The 15521-nt window shown below is 39.2% G+C and overlaps 1 long non-coding RNA gene across 5 annotated transcripts in view; it reads right to left on the reverse strand.

Annotated features, from left to right (window-relative positions):
* The window catches only part of LOC309641433, a 382184-nt gene that overhangs the window by 312541 nt on the left and 54122 nt on the right, over positions 1-15521 (reverse strand). Inside the window, exon 4 of one of the 5 annotated variants that reach the window (XR_014252610.1) lies at positions 12246-14749. The exons of the other annotated variants lie outside the window; for them this stretch is intronic. This is a non-coding gene — a long non-coding RNA (uncharacterized lncRNA). Of the gene's footprint in view, positions 1-12245; positions 14750-15521 lie in introns of those variants that run through there. 5 annotated transcript variants of the gene reach the window in all.

A 15521-nucleotide genomic window follows, 5' to 3' on the forward strand; every position in this document is an offset into this window, starting at 1 on the left:
GCCATTTCAGTTCATGACATTTTTAGAGACACATTGCCAAGATGGAGATGGCAGAAAGTTATAATTGAAGGATGTTTTGCCTATATCAAGCGAGTTTACAAAATAGACACTGTATTTACAGTATAACTTGTGACTTATTAGCTATTGTAGGTGCTATAAACCAACATTAGCTTGCCCATTTTCCTTTTGAAGATTTCAGTGTATGGATAGCTATGTAGACCTTACCTATGGGAAAATCTCAATTTTGAAACCTATTTGAATTTTTTTCAATTACTGCAAAGCTATACATTGTAAAACGCAGTATATTTTAAGAATTCTCCTACCTCCATATCTTATGCAATTTTAAAAAATATTATTTTACAGTGTGTTTGTCATACTTTGAAAATACTGTAATACTGCAAAGTTGGCCAAGCAGAAAAGTAATTCAGGTATGAACTACAGAAACGACATTAGCACATAGGGTAGACTTTTGCCAACTAAGAAAGAAATGAGGTCAGTACCTAATTGATGGCAGAGCAGAATGATGGCAGAGCACATCTGGTGCACAGAGCCTGGGCCTGAGAGTCAAGAGACTTGGGCTGTATCTCATCCAAGCTATTGGTTCACATAGTGACCTTGAGCAAGTCAATTAGCCTCAGTCCCAAGATCCTCACCTGTGGCGCTGAGATAAAGATATTCTTAAATCATAGGAATGTGTCAGAATTAATGGTTTGTTATGATGGGAATTGGTGGAATAAGGAAATGGCCAGATAGAAGCAGGCAATGAACCCTGCTCCCAATTTTGCCTGTCTATTCTGATTTTTCAGGAGAATCCAGTTTTAAGGATTACAGTGGAGTCTAGGGCTTCCCTGGTGGCACAGTGGTTAAGAATCTGCCTGCCAATGCAGAGGACACGGGTTCGAGCCCTGGTCTGGGAAGATTCCACATGCCGTGGGGCAACTGAGCCCGTGAGCCACAACTACTTGAGCCCACGTGCCACAACTACTGAAGCCTGTGTGCCTAGAGCCCGTGCTCTGCAACGAGAAGCCACCACAATGAGAAGCCTGCGCATCGCAACGGATAGTAGCCCCCGCTCGCCGCAACCAGAGAAAAGCCTGTGTGCAGCAACAAAGACCGAACACAGCCAAAAATAATAAATAAATAAAATACATATATAAAAAAAATACAGTGGAGTCTAATCAATATACTTGCCTCAGAAATTCTCATACTACAAGGAGCCTAAGACCATTAGAATAACTTGTAGATCAAGCAAAGTTAAGTTGAATAAACCTACTGTAACAAGGGACAAAATAACTTTAAGAGTCTTAGTAGCTCTTAGAAAGGGAAGGGCAGAAGATTAGATAGATAGATAGATAGATAGATAGATAGATAGATAGATAGATAGATAGATAGATATGCATGATTTTGAGGTCTAGGTTCAAACAGCCAAGTCTTTCAAGGTGAAAAATTGATTAGGATTGGGCAATTTAATTAATAAGAGTCTATGATTGATAGACACAGAGACAGGAGTTCTGAAGCAAGTCTTCCTAAGTAAGCTCTTGTTGCATAAGCAAGCCCTTTGCCCAGGTGAGACAACAATTTTCCTGAAGAAGTTAGAAATTTCCTGAACCAAACAGTGAAGTTACTTACTAGTTTACAAGCCATATCTTCCTACTTAAGAATTTCCTAGAACAAATGGATAAGTCAAGACAGGAATTCTCAAATCTTGATCCTGATGGTTAAGCTGTGTGGTTACAGAGGGCCATAACTGTCACAGAAATTGGTACCAAAAAGTGGGAGTGCCACTGTAGCAAATACCTAAAAATGTGGAGGTGGCTTTGGAACTGTGTGATGGGCAAAGGCTGGATGAGTTTTGAGGTATATACTACAAAAAACCTACATCGTCATGAATGGATCATTACTGGTGATTACTGTGCAGACTCAGAAAGAAAAGAGGAGAACTGTAGAGAAAGCCTCAATCTTCTTAGGGAATACCTAAATCACCAAGAACAGAATGTTCATAGAAATATGGACAGTAAAGGCCATTCTGAGGTCAGACAGAAATGAGGAACATGATATTGGACAATGGAGGAAAGGTGATCCTTGTTATAAAGTAGCAAAGAACTTGGCTGAATTGTGCACAGGTTCTAGTGTTTTGAGGAAGGTACAACTTATGAGCAATAAAATTTAGTTGAAGAAATTTCTAGGCACAGTGCTGAAGATGTGGGTTTGCTCCTTCTGACTGCTTACAGGAAAATGTGAGAAGAGAGAAATAATTTGAAGATGGAATTATTAACCAAAAAGGAACTAGAAATTAAAAATTTGGAAAATTCTCAGCCTATTTGTTTTTTAAATAGATCTTTATTGGAGTATAATTGCTTCACAATATTGTGTTAGTTTCTGTTGTACACCAAAGTGAATGAGCCATATGCATACATATATCTCCATATCCCCTCCCTTTTGAGCCTCCCTCCCACCCTCCCTATCCTACGCCTCAAGGTCATCACAAAGCACCAAGCTGATCTCCCTGAGCTATGCTGCTGCTTCTCACTACCTAACTATTTTACATTCGGTAGTGTATATAAGTCGATGCTACTCTCACTTCACCCCAGCTTCCCCCTCCCCCCACCCGTGTCCTCAAGTCCATTCTCCATGTCTGCATCTTTATTCCTGCCCTGCCACTAGGTTCATCAGTACCATTTTTTTTTTTAGATTCCTATATATGCGTTAGCATATGGTATTTGTTTTTCTCTTTCTGACTTACTTCACTCTGTGTGACAGACTCTAGGTCCATCCACCTCACTACAAATAACTCAAATTTCATTTCTTTTTATGGTTGAGTAATATTCCATTGTATATATGTGCCACATCTTCTTTATCCACTCATCTGTCAATGGACATCTAGCTTGGTTCCATGTCCTGGCTATTCTAAATAGTGCTTCAATGAATATTGTGGTACATATCTCTTTTTGAATGATGGCTTTCTCAGGGTATATGCCCAATAGTGGGATTGCTGGGTCATATGGTAGTTCTATTTTTACTTTTTTAAGGAACCTCCATACTGTTCTCCACAGTGGCTGTATCAACTTACATTCCCACCTCAGTGTAAGAGGGTTCCCCTTTCTCCATACCCTCGTCAGCACTTACTGTTTGTAGATTTTTTGATAATGGCCATTCTGACCAGTGTGAGGTGATACCTCATTGCAGTTTTGATTTGCATTTCTCTAATAATTAGTGATGTTGAGTATCTTTTCATGTGCCTCTTGGCCAACTGTATGACTTCTTTGGTGAAATGTCCATTTAGGTCTTCTGCCCATTTTTAAATTGGATTGTTTGTTTTTTTGATATTGAGCTCCATGAGCTATTTGTATATTTTGGAGATTAACCCTTTGTGCGTTGTTTCATTTGCACATATTTTCTCCCATTCTGAGGGTTGTCTTTTCATCATGTTTATGGTTTCCTTTGCTGTGCAAAAGCTTTTAAGTTTCATTAGGTCCAATTTGTTTATTTTTAATTTTCATTACTCTAGGAGGTGGGTCAAAAAAGATCTTGCTGTGGTTTATGTCAAAGAGTGTTTTTCCTATGTTTTCCTCTAAGAGTTTTATAGTGTCTAGTCTTACATTTAGGTCCTTAATCCATTTGGACTTTATTTTTGTGTATGATGTTAAGGAGTGTTCTAATTTCATTCTTTTACATGTAGCTGTCCAGTTTTCCCAGCACCACTTATTGAAGAGGCTGTCTCTTCTGCATTGTATGTTCTTGCCTTTGTTGTAAATTAGGTGACCATATGTGCATGGGTTTATCTCTGGGCTTTCTATCCTGTACCATTGAGCTATATTTCTGTTCTTGTGCCAGTACCATACTGTCTTGATGACTTTAGCTTTGTAGTATAGTCTAAAGTCCAGGAGCCTGATTCCTCCAGCTCTGTTTTTCTTTCTCAAGATTGCTTTGGCTATTAGGGGTCTTTTGTGATTCCATACGAATTGTAAAATTTTTTGTTCTAATTCTGTGAAGACTGCCATTGGTAGTTTGATAGGTATTGCAGTGAATCTGTAGATTGCTTTGGGTAGTATAGTCATTTTCAAAATATTGTTTCTTCCAATCCAAGAACATGCTATATCTCTCCATCTGTTTATGTTATCTTTAATTTCTTTCATCAGTGTTTTATAGTTTTCTGAGTACAAGTCTTTTGCTTCCTTAGGTAGGTTTATTCCTAGGTATTTTATTCTTTTTGTTGCGATGGTAAATGGGAGTGTTTCCTTAATTTCTCTTTCTGATTTTTAGTTGTTAGTGTACAGGAATGCCAGAGATTTCTGTGCATTAATTTTGTATCCTGCAACTTTACCAAATTCACTGATTAGTTCCAGTAGTTTTCTGGTGGCAGCTTTAGGATTTTCTATGTATGGTATCATGACATCTGCAAACAGTGACAGTTTTACTTCTTCTTTTCCAACTTGTATTACATTTATTTCTTTTTCTTCTCTGATTGCCATGGCTAAAACTTCCAAAACTATGTTGAGTAAGAGGGGCGAGAGTAGACATCCTTCTCTTGTTCCTGATCTTAGTGTAAATGCTTTCAGTTTTTCACCATTGACTATGATGTTTGCTGTGGGTTTGTCATATATGGTCTTTATTATGTTGAGATAGGTTCCCTCTATGCCCATTTTCTGGAGAGTTTTTATCATAAATGGGTGTTGAATTTTGTCAAAAGCTTGTTCTGCATCAACTGAGATGATCATACGGTTTTTATTCCTTAATTTGTTAATATGGTGTATCACATTGATTGATTTGTGTATACTGAAGAATCCTTGCATCCCTGGGATAAATCCCACTTGATCATGGTGTATGATCCTTTTAATATGTTGTTGGATTCTGTTCGCTAGTATTTTCTTCGGGATTTTTGCATCTAGGTTCATCAGTGATATTGGTCTATAATTTTCTTTTTTTGTAATATCTTTGTCTGGTTTTGGTATCAGGGTGATGGTGGCTTCGTAGAATGAATTTGGGAGTGTTCCTCCCTCTGCAATTTTTTGGAAGAGTTTGAGAAGGATCAGTGTTAGCTCTTCTCTAAATGTGTAACAGAATTCGCCTGTGAAGCCATCTGGTCCTGGGCTTTTGTTTGTTGGAAGATTTTTAATTATAGTTTCAATTTCATTACTTGTGATAGTTCTGTTTATATTTTCTCGTTCAGTCTTGGAAAACTGTACCTTTCCAAGAATTTGTCCATTTCTTTGTGGTTGTCCATTTTACTGGCATATAGTTGTTTGTAGTACTCTTTTATAATCCTTTGTATTCCTGCAGTGTCAGTTGTGGTTTCTCCTTTTTCATTTCTAATTTTATTGGTTTGTGTCTTCTTCCTTTTTTTCTTGATGAGTCTGGCTAAGTGTTTATCAATTTTGTTTATCATCTCAAAGTACCAGCTTTTAGTTTTATTGATCTTTGCTATTGTTTTCTTCATTTCTATTTCATTTATTTCTGCTCTGATCTGCAATCTACCTGAAAAAGAATTCAGAGTAATGATAATAAAGATGATCCAGAATCTCAGAAATAGAATGGAGGCACAGATTGAGAAAATACAAGAAATGTTTAATAAAGATCGAGAAGAACTAAAGAACAAACAGAGATGAACAACACAATAACTGAAATGAAAAATACACTAGAAGGAATCAATAACAGAATAACTGAGGCAGAAGAACGAATAAGTGAGCTGGAAGACAAAATGGTGGAAATAACTGCCGAGGAGCAGAATAAAGAAAAAAGAATGAAAAGAATTAAAGACAATCTCAGAGACCTCTGGGACAACACTAAACGTACCAACATTAGAATTATAGGGGTCCCAGAAGAAGAAGAGAAAAAGAAAGGGTTTGAGGAAATATTTGAAGAGATTATAGTGGAAAACTTCCCTAACATGGGAAAGGAAATAGTCACCCAAGTCCAGGAAGCACAGAGAGACCCATACAGGATATACCCTAGGAGAAACACACCAAGACACATATTAATCAAACTAACAAAAATTAAATACAAAGAAAAAATTTTAAAAGCAGCAAGGGAAAAACAAAAATTAACATACAAAGGAATCCCCATGAGGTTATCAGCTGATTTTTCAGCAGAAACTCTGCAGGCCAGAAAGGAGTGTCAGGATATACTTAAAGTGATGAAACAGAAAAACCTACAACCAAGATTACTCTACCCATCCAGAATCTCATTCAGATTCGATAGAGAAATCAAAAGCTTTTCAGACAAGCAAAAGCTAAGAGAATTCAGCACCACCATACCAGCTTTACAACAAATGCTAAAGAAATTTCTCTAGGCAGGTAACACAAGAGAAGGAAAAGTCACAAAAACAAACCCAAAACAATTAAGAAAATGGTAATAGGAACATACATATCAATAATAACTTTGAATGTAAATGGATTAAATGGCCCAACCAAAAGACACAGACTGGCTGAATGGATACAGAAACAAGACCCATATATATGCTGTCTACAAGAGACCCACTTCAGATCTAGGGACACATAGAGACTGAAAGTGAAGAGACGGAAAAAAGATATTCCATGCAAATGGAAATCAAAAGAAAGCTGGAGTAGCAATACTTGTATCAGATAAAATAGGCTTTAAAATAAAGACTGTTACAAGAGATAAGGAAGGACAGTACATAATGATCAAGGGATCAATCCAATAAGATATAACAATTATAAATGTTTATGCAGCCAACATAGGAGCACCTCAATACATGAGGCAAATGCTAACAACCATGAAAGGGGAAATCGACAGTAACACAATAATAGTAGGGGACTTTAACACCCCACTTACAACAATGAATAGATCATCTAAACAGAAAATAAATAAGGAAACACAAGCTTTAAATGACACAATAGACCAGATAGCTTTAATTGACATTTATAGAACATTCCACCCGAAAGGGGCAGAGTACACTTTCTTCTCAAGTGCACATGGAATATTCTCCAGGATAGATCACATCTTGGGTCACAAATCAAGCCTTGGAAAATTTAAGAAAACTGAAATCGCATCGAGCATCTTTTCCGAACACAACGCTATGAGACTGGAAATCAGTTACAGGAAAAAGAAACTGTAAAAAACACAAATACATGGAGGCTAAACAGTGCGCTACTAAATAACCAAGAGATCACTGAAGAAATCAATGAAGAAATTTAAAAATACATAGAAACAAATGACAACAAAAACTCAATGACCCAAAACCTATGGGACGCAGCAAAAGCAGTTCTAAGAGGAAAGTTTATAGCAATTCAATCTCACCTCAAGAAACAAGAACAATCTCAAATAAACAATCTAATCCTACACCTAAAACAACTAGAAAAAGAAGAACAAAGAAAACCCAAAGTTAGTAGAAGAAAAGAAATCAGCCTATTTATATTGCAAGAAATGAGAGATCGTGTTGGGGGGGAACACTAGGCGTGTGGCCAAGTGACCACAGCTATTTTATTAAGGCAATTAGTATTGGTGTGAAACACAAATTTAATAAGTCACCCGGCTAGAAAACTGCCAGTTTGAACTGAAGGGGAAGGAGACAGGAAGGAATAAAGGAAGGCTTTGGACTTAGATTTTATAGGACAGGACCATGCAGCTATTTTGCTGTGAACATGAACTATTCTTTAAAGACAAGACAAAGGAAGAATGACCCTGAAGGTGATTCAGAGATCATCAAGGACAGGATGGATAAGTGCTGCCTGGCAAAGCTGTGGGGGCAGGACCCCCTCTCTGACCCTCCTTCACAGTGGGTCTAGGAGGTGGGACATGGAGGTCTGGAGGGCGGAGCACTGAGCCAGAGGATTATTCTCAAGCCCTGAGGGTTTGTCTTACACTCTGGACTATTTGGAGCCGGTTACCCCTTTCTTCTTTCATATCTTTTCTTTTGGCATGGAAATGTCTAACCTATGCCTGTCCCACCATTGTATTTTGAAAGTATGTTACAGGTTTACAGCTCAGGATGTATTGTACCTTGAGTCTCATCCACATCTGACTTAGACGATATTTAGAAGAATCTTTGGATTTTAGATTTTAGAGGTGCACTAAAATGAGTTAGACTTTGGGGGCTGTTGGGATATAATTGTATTTTTCATGCTAGAAGAACATGAATTTTAGGAGATTGTGGTGGAATGCTACAGACTGCATGTTTATATCCCTCCCCAAATATGTTGAACCCTAGTCCCCAAAGTGATAGCATTTGGAGGTGGGGCTTTGGGAGGTGATTAGGGCATGAGAACAGAGCTTTTATGAATGGGACTAGTATCCTTATAAAAGAGACCCCAGAGAGCTCCCTTGGCCCTTCCACCAAGTGAGGACACAGTGAGAAGACAGTCATCTATGAATCAGAAAGTGGGCCCTGACCAGACATTGAATCTGCTGGCAACTTGATCTTGGATAGACTTCCCAGCCTCCAGAAATGTAAGAAATAAATTTCTGTTGTTTACAAACCACCCAGATTATGGTATTCTGTTATAGCAGCCCCAACAGTCTAAGACACTCATGTTAAGATGGGCATTCTCAAATCTTGGAACTGACATTTAAGCTATGTGGCCACACAGGATCTTAACTGTCATGGTAGAACATATTCTATTACCTCAATAGGAGTCTCTATGAAAAAAAAACAAAAATGAACACAAATGTTGAAAGAGGAGAGATACTAAGGAAGGAAAGAAAGGAAAAAGTAGTACATGGTTTTCCAGTAACTAAGCTGGATGGGTGCAGGAGCCAAACACAACTGGCCTTTGTCAGAGAAGTCTGTAATTATTCCCAAGGGTGTTATAACAAATCGAACAATATGATTTGCAACCAAATTGAGAAACGTTTAAAATTGAAAAGGGGTGCTAAAATAAGTTACAGGCTTTAACTTATTTACAACTAATATAAGCAGGCAAACCTATGGTCATCCACATTACAGCCTAAACAAGCAAGTTCTAACATAAAATTTAGAAGAAATTTAGATATAATTACTATGTATGGACTTTAGTTTCAGCTCTGAGCTTGAAAGTCACTCCCATCCTTACAAGAAAAAAGCTGAACAAATTAAAAATGAACAACTTTTTGGATTTTTGTATCAATGAATTGAGGTCTCAGAGCAAACCACCACTGTAAAATTGAAAGAAGTTGAAAACCCACACTTGTGTGGATTTTTTCTCACACTGTCCAATTGTCCAACATCAGCAGGGTGTCCTACAATTCAATTCAATTCTGACACTACCTACCTAAAGTTAGTGGCAGATCTCTTAAGTTAAGGGTTCAGTTCCACAAGAATGCCCTCACTTCAGATGCCAATCATAAGTCTGGACCTCACATGCTTCTGACCAACTAGCTATAAATCAAGGATTCCCATGACCCCGTGTTCAGGTTCAAGAATTTGTTAGAACGGCTCATAGAACTCCTACATTTACCAGTTTATTATATAACAAAGGATGTGATAAAGGATACAGACAAACAGCCAGACAACAAGGTACAAAGGCGAGGTCTGGAAGAGTCTTGAGTACAGGAACTTCTGCCCCTTGGGGTAGAAATGTGACATTCTCCCAGCATAAGGTGTTTTCACCAGCCCAGAAGCTCTCCAAACGCTTTCAGTCAGAGTTATGGAGGCTTTACCACATAGGCGTGATCAATTATGAACTCAATCTGGCTCCTCTCCCCTCTCTGGAGGATGGAGCGGGGCTGAAAGTTCCAACCCTCTAATCATGCCTTGGTCTTTCTGGGAACCAGCCCCCATCCTGAAGCTGTTTAGGGTCCCCCAGCTACCAGTCATCTCATTAGTGCACGAAAACATACCCATCCCTCCAGAAATCCCATGGGTCTTAGAAGCTCTGTGTCAAGAACAGGGGGCAGAAACCAAATGCAGATTTCTCACTATGTCCCAGTCCACCCCCTGGTCTCTAGTCATAGACCTTTTATAGCAAAAGGAACATAAAAGTCAAAAGATAACGGCACATTACTAGAATTCCACTCAATCATTAATAATTAGTCCCAGAGCAAAGCCAGTCAGGTTTTCCGGCTTCTATTCAATCTTGTCAGGTTCAGGTTCCAAAAGCAGGAATGGTCTCAGCAATATAGCATAATGACTTTACCCTTTCAGGCATCTGGTATAATTGAGCTAAAAGACAATATTATCTCTTGCTCTGCACCTCTTTTAAAGTGTTAATGTAATATAGGATTTCCCTCATTAAATAACTCACTTATTCATTTATTTACCCTCAGCTACTATTCCTTCAATTAAATGTTTTTCACCTTTGGAAGGAGCATTATATTTGACCACTGTGCTCGTCTAGATTGCAGGCAGTAATACTAGCCTAGCAAGTACCTCCATCTCAGTCCACTTCCATTTACATAGGGTAAGATTACATAGGTGCAGAACTAGTGGACTATTTTTACCACCAGGCAATATAGCTTCATTCACTGTTAACCCCAATTTTGCCAGATGGGGTGAAAGCACAACCCACACCCATCAGGCCCTTTGGAATTCTGACATAAAGTTTTAAAAATATAGTCACAGTTTCTCGCTTAAGAACTATCCCTGCTTCCAGCATTTGTAGTTGCAATCCTGGTCCTGTGACCACTGCATTGAGTAGGGAAAAAACAAAATTGAAGTGACATGGGGAAGAAAAAAGTATAGCTATTATACCAGTGTCCTCCTGCCTTGGCAAAAATTGCATAGTCACGCCAGGATCCTCCTCCACTGCTTCTTCTCCAGATCCACCAGGAAAACAGAAGAATCTAGCTAGTGGGAACACTCCTTTAGCCCAGGGGTCCCCAACCCCCGGGGCTCTGGACCAGTACCAGTCCACAGCCTGTTAGGAACCGGGCCACACAGCAGGAGGTGAGCAGCGGGCCAGAGAGCGAAGCTTCATCTGCCGCTACCCATCGCTCCCCACCACTCACATTACCACCTGAACCATCCCCACCCCTTATCCGTGGAAAAACTGTCTTCCACAAAACCGGTCCCTGGTGCCAAAAAGGTTGGGGACCGCTGCTTTAGCCCCACTCCTCTTGAGTGTAAGCACACACTCATGAAGGTGTGTAAACCAACTCTTCATGCCTGTATCTCCCCCCTGTTTCAGACCACCAATGATTGAATTGCTCGTCCCAATTCTCTATCAAACTATTATTCTCAGGAGGATATCTCTCTGCTCATTGTTGGCTATTACAAGCTATAAAGTTTGTCCCTTGATCTGAAGAAATACGACTCAGAGTTCAAATTGATGCAATATCTTCCATCCCGGTTTTTCTATAGCACTCTAAGCATTTACATCTACTACCCAAAAAGCAAAGCTCAATCCTGAGTCAGTATCTATTCTTGTCAAGAACCATTTGTAGCACCCAGAGCTACCAGCGTCACTCTGACTGGCCAGCTATGTTCAAGGCCTTCCTACATAGTCACATAGCCATCTGCAGTCTCTGTCTCTTTTGCTGGCAGACAGAAGAGTTCTTACTGGCATTCTGTGCCTCAGACTGTACAAGAGAGGTATGTCCAAATTCAGTCCATCTCTGCTTTGCTACAGTACTTCCAAGTCCACTCGTTTCTTGGACCCAGGTGGCTGTCTTAAGCAATCCCATGGGAATATGTGCTTGTTGACTCCAATCACCTTCTAAACCTGGAAGGAAGTTCTGATGGGCATCAACATGTACAACTTTAATGCACCCCTCAAATTCCCACAGTGATTTTCATTGGGATGTGACCCATATGGGCATCCTTTTAATAGGCCAGGTTTCCATTGTCCTTCTGTCTGATCATATGGCCAGGTCACTGGCCGTTGCCCATAAGTCAGTAAAAACCCAAACATCGGGGCTTTTACCACTGTTCAATTCTTCCATCAGTGCTAGGAAAACAGCATGCAATTCAGTCCACCAAACTGATTTGTTTTTACCTTCTTCAATCAGAGTGGCAGCCTTCCAAATAGAATGTTGTCTATTCACTTTGGAACTGCCATTCACAAACCAAGAAGCTTTTTGTTGTTTATGCAAGCACTATTTATAAGACACTGCCCAAGTGACGACAGAAACCAGCAGCTCCTCACACAGCTCCAGAGTCAGTCCTAGGGGAAAAGAGGCTCCTTGTTTGAGAATATCTCCTCCTTGCATTCCCTGGGTAGTATGATCCTGTATAAACCATTTCCATTTTACTATGGAAATCTTCTGGGCACCATCATCCCCGTTAGAGTATTTCTCCAACATCACCTGAGACATCATGGGTATTTCAGGTTTAGTGGCAGTTTCAATTAATATCAAGCTAGTAATTGTTCCTTAAATGGAAATTCTCTGGTTCAAAATCCCAGTAGTCATTGAGGGGAGGTACTCACAGGCTTTTGCCATAAGCCCCTGTTTATGTGCTCCACATAGGACTATCACAGAGAGAATGTGTCTCTACCAGCATTCCAGCTTCTGTTCTACACTCTGTAGGCTCAGGCAATCTTAATGATACCTATTTAGAATGTCCAATTAACACTGCTTGAAGGGCAGATTTACATGCCTCCTGTTTTACAATGCTAGATAAGGGAAACATTCTCCCATGAGATACAATGTCCAGCCCCACAGTACAGTCAAGGAAAAGAGACATAACCACTTCACATAAAGCCTGTTGAAAGATACCAATTCGTCCACAAACTTTTACCTTGATTCCATCAACATTTACATTCTTAACTGTAGCTTCCATTAGGACTTCATCAACAGATTTTGGTTTTACAATACTAGGTAGGAGAAGTGTTCCCTAGCCAGACATAATATCCATTCCCATACAACATTCAGATAAAGGAGACACAACCTCTCTACATAAAGCATGTTTAAACATTCAACTTTCATAATTCTTTCAACCCTTACATATTACATATGTTCTCTCAATCTAATTTTAGTTCTAATGATGGCTTCACCAATGGGTTTTGGCACCACAGTGTGTGGGGCTCTCATATCAAGGTGTCCCAGGAACTTCTCCATCCCACGATGGTTTTATCTACTCATGTGCAAAAGGCTTTGGCTCCCCAGCAGGGGGTCAAACCAAGGGTCCTAGGCCCTTCTGTCAATCTTTATCCTCATTAAGTTGTCAGTCTCCAGCCCTAAGGGTTTGCAGGTCAGGCTTCTCGCTGTATTCTTTGCCTTTTGGCTTTAATTTCTCCAAACTATGGACGAGTGAGGGATTGTTTGGGGCCTTTAACGTTGGGAGTACAGCCAAGGGTCCCTTTGGCCCACCCAACTTTAACAGTATTATATTAAGACCTTTGTTTAAATCCCATTTTTAATCTAATTAAGCAAAAAGGCCATTAGACTGAGGTAGTCCTAATGCCTTAACAGCCTATGTAAGCAAACAAAAACCTAAGCCCATAAATGCCTCAAGGTTAAGAAGTCAAAACTTGAGGACAACCAATCACAAACAGCCAACTAGATGTTCCCAAAGAAGGCAAGCACTTAAGCTATGGCCAATCAAGTCCTTTCCTTGCTTTGCTTCTACAACTTTCCCCTAGCTCCTGTCGGTGGAGTGCTCCTAACTATTTCTGGTTTGGTGTTGCCTGATTCAAATAGATTTTTGCTCATATAAACTCTTAACATTTTAAATATGACTCAGTTTATCTTTTAACATCATCAATGTCCACTTTATTCAACTCATTCTTAATAATCGTCTAAAGATTTCCACCCTGCTCAGGTGAGTCCTATGATTCTCTCCCTTTTTTTCCTCTGTTTCACTCTTTTCAATATTTGCTTTACTCACCTTATTTCTTAATGTTTAAAAATTTCCACCTTCTTGGGAGGAGTCTCTTGACTCTCCCCTCTCTGTCTTCCTGCAGTCTCTTGTTAATTAAGCTAACGTTTTTATCAGTATCTGTGAGACCCATAAGGGGAAGCTGAGATAGCAAATTCTATAAGGCTTCCCAGACTGTTGCTTGATTTTGCAGCAGTAAGTAACATGGGGTGACCATGCAAAAGGGACCCCCTTAATCACAGCATTAACCATAACCTGGGTAACAGGCATATTCAGCAGGTGAATATCCTGATTATCATAAAACCAGTCCCACATTTATAGCAGAAATTGGGCAGTCCCCTTTCTCAGTGTAAACAGACCTTATAGTGGCTTTTATCCAGTTCACCAGACTAGCTTTTCCTTTGGGAATAGCCTCCTGTGTATCTGGATTATGTACAGCCATCTGTGATTGTTCAGTAGTGAGCTGTGGGTCCTGTATCAACCCAAACACACCGTTCTGCCCTGCAGCATTCAAAACCAAAGACAAGGCCCCTAAATTAGTTACTCCCACAATTCATTTTAGTAAAAGTTCTTCAGAGAGCTGATGATAACAAGCTACAAAATGAAACTCCTTCACACTATACCCCCTGGTTTCAGTAGTTTCTTGGTTTTGTCCTCTTCCCATGTTAACTACCTTCTTGGTGACCAGAAGCCTTAGAGGTTATTTCTGTTCCCTGGCATAATTTTTCTTTTCATGGGCAGTTTTGAAGCTAGTAGCGGACGCTCAAATCAGCTCAAATCTGAGTTTGGTACACCATCAAGTTCCAACCAAGCATTTTCTTTCCTTTTAGCAATTACAGATAACAATAACCAAGGGATTATATATTTCACTTTTTTCTTGTTAGTTTGCACTTCGCAGAAGTTGGATCCATCTCTAAATTCCACTGTTAACTTTTACCTTTAGTAACTGGCCACAGCATAGCTGCTATTCCATTACATAGGTGACCACATGGCCACCCAGAAATCAAAGGTTCCTCATCTCCCACGTTTTCATTCTTCCTCTTCCCAAAACACATGTTTCTTTGGGAAAAAGGAAAGAAACATAGAACAAGTTTAATAAATAGAAAAAAGTTTAAAACATAATAAATATTGTGCTCTGTGATGACCTAGATGGGTGGGATGGGGGGGTGAGAGGGAGGTCAAAGAGGGAGGGGATATATGTATACATACAGCTGATTCACTTTGTTGTACAGCAGAAACTAACACAACATTGTAAAGCAATTATACTCCAAATAAAAAAAAAAAGAGAGAGAGAGAGAAGGGAAGAAGTGGCAAAAAAATTAATAAATATTAATTCAACTGTATCCATAATCACTTTAAATGTGAATGATATCAATATACCATTCAAAAGACAGACTGTCAGACTGGATAAAAAAACAAGATCCAGCTCTATGTTATCTACAAGAAATCCACTTTAAGTATAAAAATACAGATAGGTTAAAAGTAAAGGGATGGAGTATACATACCATGCTAACAATAATTAAAAGAGAGCTGAAATCGCTATATTAAAAACAGACTTTAGACAAGAAAAATTATCATGAAAAAGGAGGAACATTACATAATAATTAAGGGGTCAATTTTCCAAGGAGACATAATAATCCTTAACTTGTATGCATCTAACAATGGAGCACTAACACATGAGGCAAAAACTGAGAGAACGGCAAGGAGAAATAGACAAACCCACCATTATAGTTGGAAACTTCAACACCGCTTCTTTCATCAATTAGGTCAAGCAGGCAGAAAATCAGTAAGGATATACTTGACCTAAAAGCACCATTAATATATTTGATCT

The sequence above is a fragment of the Balaenoptera physalus genome (genome assembly GCF_965194825.1).
Source record: "Balaenoptera physalus genome assembly, chromosome: 1".
Lineage (NCBI taxonomy): Eukaryota > Metazoa > Chordata > Mammalia > Artiodactyla > Balaenopteridae > Balaenoptera > Balaenoptera physalus.